This window comes from Sinocyclocheilus rhinocerous, unplaced genomic scaffold (assembly GCF_001515625.1).
Source record: "Sinocyclocheilus rhinocerous isolate Xijiao unplaced genomic scaffold, SAMN03320098_v1.1 scaffold534, whole genome shotgun sequence".
Lineage (NCBI taxonomy): Eukaryota > Metazoa > Chordata > Actinopteri > Cypriniformes > Cyprinidae > Sinocyclocheilus > Sinocyclocheilus rhinocerous.
The window spans coordinates 1,619,089-1,631,845 of NW_015646352.1; the positions used below are offsets into that span (position 1 = coordinate 1,619,089).

Here is a 12,757-nt window from a genome sequence, read left to right on the forward strand (position 1 = left end):
AAAAATTTGTGCTAAATTTTTTTTGGGTGATTTTCTAGGGAGGGAAACAAAGATGGATTCTTTTGGTACCATTGTGCTACATGATTGAAATCAATTCAAATATTCAAACCAGCTTCAGTCTAGCCAAAGCCAGATCCTTGTTTAAATAAAGCAGGCCCCAAGGATACTCCAAATTGGATTACATGTCAGATAACCTTTGTCTTTGTGAAAAGAGAGAAACGTATCCATAGTGGCAAAATCCATGCCTGGCACGTTAGCAAGTCAAATGAGCCCGTGGTGCATATGCTAATGACACGTTTGATTTGCTCACGTCCTGCTCTGCGTATGTAAATGCTCTTGTTTGATAGAGAAATGAGCCATGTACATCTGGGTGAAACTGGGGGGGAAGAGCAGTGTTGTGTTAGCGCTACCCTAAGGCGTTGGACGGTCTCCCAGTTCAGTGCTTGTAAACAGATTACAGTCAGTCCGTTTTCCACTAACGTCTTCATTATTACACAAAGACAATTTGGATGATTTCAATGAAACCGATGTGCTTTATTTGACTGCTGTTCCTTTTGTTGCTCGCAATTAACGTCATTAACGCTGTCAACACCATCTTCGCTTATGATTATTTATATATCTGATATTTTGGTAGCGTGATATAATCGTGATAACAGTGTTTTTAAAGGGATAAGACATTTATCTTATTCACCGGAAACCGTTTTTAAAAATGAAGGGAGTTACTGAAGTCAACAACAGTCAACGATTGTTTCAAATGTCACTTTCTTATGATTTACATTTCTCTCCCCCCCAAAAAAGATTTTTTTTTTTTTGCATTTTTAAAGAAATGTAAATATTTTGTTTTCTAATTAAGAATATCCTTGGATGATTTATCTCACACACACACACACACACACACACACACGTGGACAATTCTCGAAAAAATAAAATAAAATAAAATAAAGACGGGATATGAGATGATGAACATTTAAATTAAACATTTAAATAAATAATATTTCATATAAACACAACCACTACCGTTCCAGTTTTTTTTTAAAGTCTATTGGTTCACCAAGGCTGCATTTATTTGATGAAAAATACAGCAAACACAGTAATACTGTGAAATAGGCTATTGTTACAATTTAAAATAACTATTTTCCACTGAAATATATTGTAAAATGTAATTTATTCCCATGATTCAAAGCAAAAATTACACCAGTTTTCAGTGATCCTTCAGAAACCGTTCTAATATGCCGATTTGCTGCTCAAGAAACATTTCTTTTTATCATGACTGTTAAAATGGTTGTTCTTAATGTTTTTGTGGAAACAGTGTTTTTTCCCAGCATTCTTTGATGAATAGAAAGTTCAAAAGAACGCCATTTATTCTTTTTTCCAATTCTTTTGTAACATTTTACTGTCAATTTGATCAATTTAACGCACACACACACACACACACACACACACACACACACACACACATTAGTTAATGGCAACTAAAAGTCTGATAGATAGTAGTTACACTATATAAACAAACTTTTAGCTGATAATAAAATGCTACAGGATACTGAAAGTGTGCTAATGAGTATAAAACAGAAAAATGAGTGTTGGGTGTCAGTAGAGATAGATTTTAGGGAGCAAGAATCACACAATGAAGATCTTTTGACCGTTTATCAATAGCAGTGTCTGCCAATTTGGACCACTTCAAATCTGCCCTAGCTCTTGTAGAGAAGCACTTGTCAGACTATTAAAATGACGGCTATTCCCTTTGGTCCCAATCATGGGATAACAAGCCACAACCGACTTTTGCGTAAACTGGCCTTTGGTCAAAATTACATTAAGGAGATTCTCGGCTCAAAACTGCATTTTAAGCACAGCATTATTACATTTTAGGCCACTGACACCCAAGGGAAACTTGGAAAAATTCCTCAGCACTGTATTGGTTAACCAATGCATTAGGACGCCCCGGTTAGTATTGATGCAAGAGGCTCTCAGGGGGTCTTGTACGTGTCCTGAGGGCAGCATGTGATTAATACATCCGACACTACAAGAAAACACATGGAGCTTTTCATTTATAGACCACTCTAGGGCATTGTTAGCCTCTTGTGTGTATAATTGTCCAATGCCAGTCTGTCCATCATAAAAGAGCAGTGGAGAGTCGAGAAGGAGAAGAAGAGCAATGAGAGATGGCGATGGACGACACGACAAGGAGGCTGGAGGGAGGGTCTGTGGTGGGTCTCTATTGAGGTAGAATATTAATTAAATGTATTAAACAAACATGGCAAAGGAACGAGGAGGCTGCGCGCCATCTGCCGTCTGTGGTAGAAGTTGGGGCGGGGGGAGGGGGGCTCTCTGAGGAGGAGTCGTGCCCGTCGCTAGTTTAGCTTCAGTGGCACACACAGATGGGCTCCCGCGTCTCCAGGGAAAGGCCTACAGACCCTCTCCGCCTCAAGCCCTTTTTCTGTGCGGAAAGATGCAAGAAAAGATGTGCCCATGGGTTGGAGAGAGAGATGGGAGGAGAATGGAGATGGAAAAGACTTCAGTCTCTGTTCAAGCAACACTTACACCTGACCCAGCTGTGGATGGGGGTAACACATGCGTGTTTGTCTAGTATATCCTCAGAATTAAAAATTTAAAATAGCAGTTTATGAATTTCTCGCAAAATAAAAAAGGTAAATTGGTCCTGAAAACTAGTTGGACCCTTCAGTCACACTTATAATGCAAAGATATAAAGATTTTAAGTTTTATCTTTAACTAAAACTATTAAAATGTTGTTTTTTTTGTCAATTAAAATATAACTGAAATAAAATATAAATATTAGATGAAATGATTAAAATTCAGTTAAGAAAAATTTCAACTAAAATTAGAAAAGTTGACAAATAAAAACATTAATGGTAATATTAAAAAAAAATCTAATAAAATAAAAACATAATAGCTAATAAAGCTTGAACAAAAGTTAAAATGTAAACTGAAAATATGAAAAATAAAAGCAAAATTAAAAATATTAATAAATACCATAATATATAAAAATAATATTAAAGTATCACTGAGAATTTAGCATCAGCAAGATAGCAGCTGTTCTGAATATTAGTATGACTACAAGTAATCAATTCGAATATGAATGTTATATTGATTTATTATACAACAGTTCAATCCCCAAGTTAAAATATTGAGAAACTTGCATTTTAGGCACAATATTTCTCGTCTATTTCTCTATTTATGTTCTGTCATAACTTTCCTTTGCACGACTCCAAGCAACACACCTACATTCTTGGCATTCTTGAATGAATCAGTGTATTTGAATGAATCGGTTGAGTAAATGACGCAATGACTCACTGGATCGCTAATTGGATCGCTCCTGAAAGAATCAGCATTGTCACCTGTAAAGACAATGAACTAGCTTTTTGAACGCATCTGTTGATGAACGTCTCACTCATAAGTCATTTACAGTGAAAGAGTACTGAAAATCCCTGTAACTATAGCCTACACAGACTGACAGTGTGTCTGGAACACACAAACACAACAATATCAGATTTGAACTGTCTGGTGCAGAAAATACTTTTAACAGTATTTTAAAGAAATACAGTTTTTCAAGCAAGTTATTTTTACAAAAATGTTGTTAGGTTGTTCACACATGACTTCACACATCCACTAACCAGCTAAGAAAAATGAAGTCAGTTCTGAGAAAAAGCCATTTTTGCAGATGCCACTTGTTTTGATATTTTATGACATTCAGACAATTTAAAATCTTGCTTTGGTAACCAAAAGTGTCCAAATACTTTTTGGGGCCACTTTACATTAAGCTAACAGTGTAGCAGTGCAGTGCAATTTCCAATTCAAGAACTACTTGAATTGAATCACTCTGTGAAAGTCCAAAGCCAGCTTATCATCCTGGCCTCTGCCAGTCAACGAAGACATTTATTATACACTTATTCATTAGCACTGACACCTGATGCCAATCCTTTGTTGAGTCTTTAAAAAAAATAGGTGACTGCAAGATGAATTGAGAGTCCTCAACAGGAAACCTGTGATCTATGCTCACTTTCACTGAAAGGTAATTATGCTTCATGTCAGATATAATTTCCCAGGCCTAATTTTCAACACACAGATGGATCTAATGGGTCTTCATTTGATGTCCTTGTACATCTTATTGCAGTTTGAATTAGTGTTGTCAAGGGGCCAAAGTTGAGGTTTCTTACTTCTAAGAAGGTTAAAACCGGTATCTTCAGTCAGACTTTCATCTTATTTCAACAGAATTTCAGAGTTTAAGGACTGACTTTTTGATGGGCTTCATGATCCAGTTCTAGCCAGTAAAAACGTCAGTGGTAAAAGCTTAGGGTGCACTAGATAAAGCCTTAAAATTAAAAACAAGATCTTCATTGAAAGGTACTTGAGAATAAAAGTCCCCTAGCAAAAGCTGAACTCAGAACCCAAAACAATTGGCATGTAATTACTTATCAGATATGGGAATTTAGCAAACACAATTTTCTCCCTCAGCCAAGCTTCCTCGTGTGCTCTAGTACACTGTCTTGTAGATTTTCAGGTCACTGCTAGCAGAGAACGCCAGAGCCATGACAAAATGACACTGAGACGTCGTTAGTTTCATTTAGAATAACACCGAACAAAAGCAAGCATTTAGCTGGGTTATCACCTTCTTGTGTCACTTCACATAATGCCAAACGTCATTCAAATCACAGCAATTCCTGCTCAACCATTCATACGCACATCCAGCACAGCTAATGCTAGCATTGTGTACATAACTCAGATTCAAAAACACATACACCGCTGTCTCCTATTATTGCAATCCACATTCCGGCCCTAATGGCATGTGAGGAAAATAAGTGTGACATGCAACAACATATAATGATACGTAGATGAGTTGGAGACCACATCTTGATAGGACATGGAATGGAAGGGAAAATGAAGTTCCTCTCGCTAAAGTCAGAATTCTTCCGCCCTGATTACCATAGTCCAAAATGTAGGAGAACAAATTGGCAGATGTGAGAAAACATTAGATGTCTTGGCTTATAGAACGCTTTGACCTCAAAAAAACAAGTTCTTATCCACAGAAGCGGAGGATCTAAGCCCAATTCCATCCCCCTCATTATCACAAGTACAGAAGTCCATGTTTTAATCTTGCTATCTGGAAACCTAATGGATGCATTGGACTTCTGAGCTAACAAGTTGCAAAATTATTCACTTACCATTTTGGTTTTTAAATGTGAATTGTTTTTGCAAGAATGTATGAAGAGAGCAAACATTTTGATTGAATTGCCATTAACTACAGACACGCATTACACACATCTGGACAAAATAGGTTGTGATCTGGGGAAAAAAAAATATTTAAAATTGAGAAGAAACACAAGGTTTATGTATTATACTGCATAACATCAGAACAAACCAGAGCTCTCTGTGAGATATGTTAAATATATTAGGCTAAATATTTTCACTACCATTAATAGCTACACTATCAAGGTTTGGAAACAAGTGACACTTTTGTTAATCTGGAATGCATGGATCAAAAAAAAATTAATTTGTAAATAAATACATAAAATCGATACATTATACTGATTAAAAAACTTTTATACATGTGACAAATGACCATTATTTAGTGAATCATACAGCGCGACCAGCGAACAATTCGCGACCGAATGACTCGGTTCTTTTTAGTGAATCATAAAACAAAAAGCGCGACCAGTGACTCGTATGATACTTCGTTTGTGTAATTAATTTTACAGCGTGACCAGTGATGTCTGATTCCCAGGCGAATGACTCTTATGAGGTGGTTCGATCATTCACTGTATCAAAAACCTACAGCGCTACCAATCAAGTCCGATTCTCGAGCGAATGACTCGTATTAGCCGATTCTTTTTAGTGAATCGATTACAGACTGTGTCAGGAGGCAAGTGTAACTTTGTCTCGTACGCAAAATAAACAGAATAAGCATTTCTGGCGCGCCTCACCAACTCTAAATCAAGCCTGAGATTCATCACGATAGTCAACAACTTGAGAGCTGTTTGCAGTATTTTACAGGGAATAAAAATGTGTGTTTCACAATAATTTATTTTGGTCTTTACCAAAACATAATAAATTAAAGTCCTACCTATTTGCTCATTCTGCGACTGCCTGAAATCTTTCAGTACGTCCTCGGCATTTACCGAATTTGGTGATGGATGTTAATCAGAGCATCATTATTTTGTCGTTTGTCAGTCATTGTATTCCTGAGTCAAGTTTTAAGGCACTGTAAACAGCTGAACGAGCGTTACTAATTTCTTACGTCATTACGTAACCATGCAACGACTTTAGTAGTTAAAGGCAGGGTATGTGATTTTTCAAAAACACTTTAGAAAATTGATTCGGGCCCAATAGCAAAACAAACTTGTAGCCAATCAGCAATAAGGGGCGTGTCTACTCGTAATGTGGAGGAGAGAGCTTTCAGTGCATGGGACGGACATTAGCCGAGCCGAGCGACAGAAAGATAGAGATGGCGGATAAAAAACTGGTGATTTCAAATATCAACATTGGCTACCAGAAATCACTTACTCTGCCTTTAAGTGGAGAACCATATGTAGAGAAGAGAAGAGAAGTCCATACAAGAGAAGTCCAAATCCCATACGAAATACTTTTATGAATCAGTTCTTTTTAGTGAATCACAAACAAGTATGAAATGATTGGAGCAGTCTCTCAATTAATTTGATTTACGTTCTTAATCATGTCAGACTAAATTAATCAAGAACAGACTTGTTGTTAATGTGACAATGAGCAATTAAATATAGCCACATTATGAGTTTTGTTGGTGATATTTTACAAAAAGTAAAAGATTGAATAATGTTAGCATATAATTTTTTTAAAGGGGTCATGATGCGATTTCATGTTTTCCTTTGTCTTTGGAGTGTTAAAAGCTGTTCGTGCATACAGAAGATCCATAAAGTCGCAAAGATTAAAGTTTCAAACCCAAAGAGATATTCTTTATAAAAGTGAACACTCAGCCAAGCCTTCCTAAACGCCTAGTTCAAACACGCCCCCGCATATCTACGTCACTGTGTGGGAAGATTTGCATAACACCGCCCAAATGTATACGCAAAGAAAGAAGGCGAGTCGTGGAGACGCTGTGTGTTTCGTTGTGAATAAAATGTAATAGGCCTAATTAGTTCCAAATATTCCTTTTTCGATTTCAAAAGAATCAAGTAGGAACTGGAATTGTTAAATTCCTTACAACCCTGTAAATAATAAATAATGACAGAATTTGTTTTTGCTATAGGCTACTACCCCTTTAAGTTGAAGTTACAATATTTCATTTTGAGGGTTTGACACATTCGTCCTTCATTAAAACAGATGAAAAACATCTTTGTTTACTTGGTAGGATGAACAGATTAAGCAGTTACATGTATGAGAACGTCCCAGTTTGCGTGATCAAATGAATGAATTCAGTTACTGCATCACTGAACATCAAAAGCATATTTCTGAATTCTCGTTTACTATGATGTCACAACCTCCTCCATCTGTGTGTTTTTTTTCTCCTAAGCAGGTGAATTGGTTTCAGCAACTACTGAGGCAGAAAGGTAATCCCATATAGTCTGTAATTTACAATAATTCAGGACGAATGCACATTTCCTTTTCATTATGCTCGTGGATAACAAACACTTCTTTCAAATGCTGAATAATTCATAATTCTTATTTGTTGGCGGCGGCAAAGGAGTAACAGTGTCAGGGCTGCTGGGGACACAATGGCAAACGGTCAGGCCTATCGGCTCACTGGCGCTCAGTGTAAATCAACACCACAGAGGAAAAGATGTGGTAATGAAGGCCATTTCCCTTTCCAAACAGGAGCAAAGGACTTATTAGGCCTAATTTTCAAGGATGTACAGAAAACACGGCAGGGTGTCACTCCGCTGAGGTGAGATCTCAGGTTCAATGGGAAACTGTCTGTTTTTTTGGGGGTGGAGGGGCTCACTTGAGACATGATATTAGCTGGATAAGGAAAACGGTTTAATGAAGGGCAGAGGTCAATGAAATCTGCCAACCTCCTCCATTACCCCAATTACTGACACATCCTCTGTGGCCGCTCCTGGCTGAGGATGCTTATTAAGCCACTATTTGTCAGAGATTAGATAAAGTAGCTGTCAGTCATGTGAGCGGACATCCTTTTGGCTTCAGAAAGAACCCCCTGAAGATGAAAGACAAAGCACTGACAGCCCCTTTGATATGACTGCAGATGACTGTATAATTGGAGCGCCACAGAGACACTTGAGGACTGAGTGACAGCAATTACTAAAGCTCAGAGCGTATGGAGGGATTTCGTGGTTGAGATGAATGGAGAAAAGTAGCTATAAGGAAATAAATAACGATAATTGAAAAATAAATATCTGTCCCTCCTTTAATTGTGACAAAAAAAAATACTTATTGCAAATTAACTGGTTCTAACTCCACACTTCTTTAACCCTTTTCATGGCTTTTCACACCATGCTTAACCCTTGGCTTCTAACCCTTAGTAAAGTAATGTTTCACACTTCTATTTCTGAAAGCCAGTTAGCACTCTGGCTTATAAAACCATATTCCATTGTAGGGTTTGCAACACTAGCGGTTAACAGTGCTAAAGGTATTCAACTTTGCAGTGTTAGAAGAGCACAGAGTTGTTTATCAACCAATTAGAAACTAAACAGTGACTTCATTAAATAAGTTCATAAATATGCAAATAATAATGCTAACCCAGATTTAACAAATGTACAGTGTGCATTTTAACCCAGGATAAATTACGGCTTGTGTGAAAAAGTTTTGAATTTAACTGAAATTAATGCCTTTGAATTTGAACTGGATTTGCACAAGATGCAGCGGTTTATGGCCTAACGGTTAGAGAGTCGGACTCTAGACAGACAGACAGACAGACAGAGACATATAGACAGATAGACAGACAGATAGATATTTTTGTATGCCAGGGTGGAACACGGTCGAACATTTCATTTCCCAGAATGCATAGCCTGACTAGAATCTGTCATTCAAATTCAAACTCTTGCTATGTTCCTCACCCTTCTTCAGTGCGGCACAAGACAAACAAAATCAGTGCCGGCCCGGCCTCCTCATTCTCCACCTGGAACCAGATGCCCCTTTGGCACATCTCTCACGCCCCCAGTGCTCGACGAATGCCAGCATGTGAAATCTCAGGTGACAGTCACCTGGAAGCCTCTCAGCCTCATAACAGCTGTAGGGCCTTGATTGCCTGCCTCGCCCATGTCGGCCCCGAGCCGCCCACCGGGTCTCTCTCACATCAATCGGCTGTCAATTCCTCTCAGCCTTTACCAGAAGGCACTCAAGCAGCGAGAATGAGAGGCAGGAAGGGGCACACGGGGGAAAAGGCTGGGGGGAGGGGGATGAGCAGGAGAGAAAGTAGCGGTCGCACTGGCACGAAGGAGAAATAAGAGGTGCGGGGAGAGGGCGGCGGTCGCTTGCCAATGGTTCAAATTAATTGCTACATAAGGAAAAATGGGGAGATAATTATTTGTGCTTTCCTGTCAGAGCTGCACTTCCCCTAATTCATCACTCATTGTAAAGGAGAGAGATAAATGTGGCTTCATGCTTAAACCTGCAGTTCCTGTTTGTTCTTCTGCTCTCCATGTATGAGCAGACGGGCCATTCCTACTATTCCTAACACATTTTCGCGTCCTCATCTTGTCTTAACATATTGAATAAAAACTGACAAGTACATCAAAAAAATCACATTAGCTTAATTATAATTACTGGTTTTGAATTTTAAATAACTCGACTTTGGTTTGAATGGATGTTGCCCACATAAACTTCTATAATTAAAAACTGGCTATTTATTAAAAAAATATTCAAGGTGTTTATAAATAAGGTGTTTTTTTGTTTGTTTGTTTGTTTTAGTTTTTATTGTACTTTCCACCCTGTTAATATTTTGTAAAATATAAAATACAGTTCCTTCATGATGTCATCTTCTAGAAAGTAACATCATTTTGGTAGGAAAACAACAGCACAAAAATCTGTACTGTAAGTATTAGCAATGAATTTGATGAACTGTGTGACTCTTAATGGATTTTATCACTCTGAAATATGATGTCCTGATTGATAAAATTATAGATCTTGAAAAATAATTTTCTATTTGGAATATTTCAAATAAACTGTTTTTAAAACTATTCCTCTAAAAATTTTTTCAGAATATTATTATAATATTATTACAATAAATATGAAAATATTTTTTAAATCAAAATATTCTTTTTTAAAATTGTTATTACTTTTAATTTGTAAAACCGTTTGTAAAAAAAAATGTGGGAAAAAAATCAGCATAAACATCTGTAAGTATCTGTAAAAGAATTTGTGACAATTAATGGTTTTAATCACTCTGAAATATTTTCCAATCCTTTTAATCAAAAATAAAGAAAAGAAAAAAAAAAGTTCCTTTATGATGTCATTCTCCTTTTTTTTTTTAAACAACAGCATAAACAGGTCCATTACACAAGATACTGTAACCATTCTGTAGAGAAAAAGCATCTTTCTCTATTGACGGTCATTTCAATGTATTCAAATCCAAGCATATTTATTATTTAAACTTATGGAGTTTAAAAGCTACAGTACTGCATGACTGACCCAGACCAGGAGGATAAAACATCAAAAGATAAAAAAAGACACATCTGTACTTCATAACTTCATAAAGTCCCATCTGAAGATACATGAGGAACATGGGGGGAGAGCAAGGACTCGGCTCTGCCTTTATCTCTTCTCTGCTCGCTTCAAACATCCAGCCAATTAACAAAGCAGCACTTCTGGTCTGGATAAACAAAAGACTAGTGCGGTGACACAGTCTAGTGAATTATAATGCTGAATAGCAGCTTACAGCAGAGAAACACATCTGTGCATTCAGTTTGCTTGACTGCATCGCTCATGTGTTTGCCTATGGGCTAAAACCCATTTCTTTTGTATGAAACTGTGTATGTTATATGGTCAGTGTAGTCAGGGAGAGTGAGAAACAGAGACATTTAATTGTCAACCTAAATTGTTGACGTAGCTGAGCTTAAATAAGCCAGATAACAGCCCAAACATGACGTTCTAGAGAGTAAACATGGCAAAAATGTCCAATTGCACAAATGCGTTTTCTCTAGTTGTATGTTGCTTTCAAACATGTAGTTCAAAACCCTTTTAAATATTTATTTATTTATTTTAAATAATATACATTTTAATTTTTTTATTAGAATATCATATTTTTGTAATAGCTGTTGGGTGAACAAGTGAAATGTCAGGTCGTGGCAAGTCGTCATGTTTTATCAGTCATAAATGTATACAATTTATTAATTACAATATTCATTGGCTAAAACAACGGTTTGATTTTTTAGTTTCTATGGTAGCTTTTCCATTTTCAATTTTCATAGTTTCATGAATCACTTGTTTCCTAATTGTTTTACTATTAAATCTTGCTTTAAAAAGGCTATTTAATGTCAGGTTCCATACATTGTGACAACTTACCCCATATAGTATATCACTACAGGGGCATGTTGTCACAATAGATATACTGTAGTTTTTTCATGTGACAACTAGCTCAGATCTCTCTTATAATACAGAATCTCAAATTCACATACATACTAAATTGTTTTTTTGTTAGCAAATAGCCACGTAGCTTGGCATTGACACCGCAAATTCCTTATAATAAGTCACCTCAGATAATCAGTCCAACTTGAATAGAAATCTGCAGCCCAATACTATATTCTTAAATAATACATGGGCATTACTGTGTCCTGTTACCTCTGTGATAGTCAGTGGTGCCCATCTATGTATAGAAATAGATAATAACAGAGCTCAGCGGTCTGTGAACAGAATGAGACAGTCAGATTTCAATTACAATACTTATTTGGATATGCATGAAGGAAAACTAGAGAGAGCCACATTGTTTTACCCGAACACAAAATCTGCAAACTCCAGCAGAAGCAGATTAACATGGCCTTTTGGAAACGCCACAGCCGTTGTTATTTTTAGTTCCAATCCTGTATTAATAACACCATGACACATTATCTACAGCAGACAGGATGGGGTTTACCTGACCTCATATCAGGAGATTAAACTGGATGTCTGTCAGTCAACAATTTACACTAGTGAGCCAGGGACGAGCAATGTGAGAGTCACTCAAGAGTAAAATCTACTGTAAAAATGAATCTGTGAGGGGTATTCAGTGGTGAGTTGAGTTGCATAAACATGTGCCAGTCAATCTTGCTTGTGCCGTCAGCTAAATTTGGTTGTCAGTTCACCTTTTAGTGCTTAATTCGGTTCTTTACACAGACAGTTCAGTAATTTTACAGGTGTGACAATCCCATTCTACAACCGAATTAACTCCCGAAAAGTTCAGGTAGCGAGAAGCTCATTGACAAAAAAATTCTATGCACGGTGTACAGAAACAAACTGAAAAACTAGTTGTTAACGATGTATTTGAATGTATCAGAGTTTTTTAAAGGGGTCATATGATTCTACATGCACTTTTACAAGTTGTTTGAACTGAAATGTGTGTTGGCAGTGTGTACACAACCACCCTAAAATGATAAAAATCCACCCAGTGTTTTTCTTTTAATCTGCTCAAATCTTTACCCCGTTCTCAAATCGAGCCGATCTCAGATGCCTGTCTGTGTGACGTCACAAAAACAGGCCCCACCCACGATAGTTTGATTGACAGTAGCGTTTCAGCACAGACTGGACTGGTGTCTTACCTCAGACCCGCCCTGAGTGAGCTGTCATCAGTCTGCCATTGTTTCACGCTGGAGCAGATGTAGACAAGAATGACTCCTAA

At 37.2% G+C, this 12,757-nt stretch overlaps 1 long non-coding RNA gene across 1 annotated transcript; it reads left to right on the forward strand.

Annotated features, from left to right (window-relative positions):
• The first annotated feature begins 3,990 nt into the window (after positions 1-3,990).
• On the forward strand, positions 3,991-7,929 carry LOC107707428 (uncharacterized). Its single transcript, XR_001636255.1, has 3 exons — positions 3,991-4,030; positions 7,502-7,538; positions 7,673-7,929. It is a non-coding gene; the product is annotated as an uncharacterized LOC107707428 (long non-coding RNA).
• Positions 7,930-12,757: the final 4,828 nt, after the last annotated feature.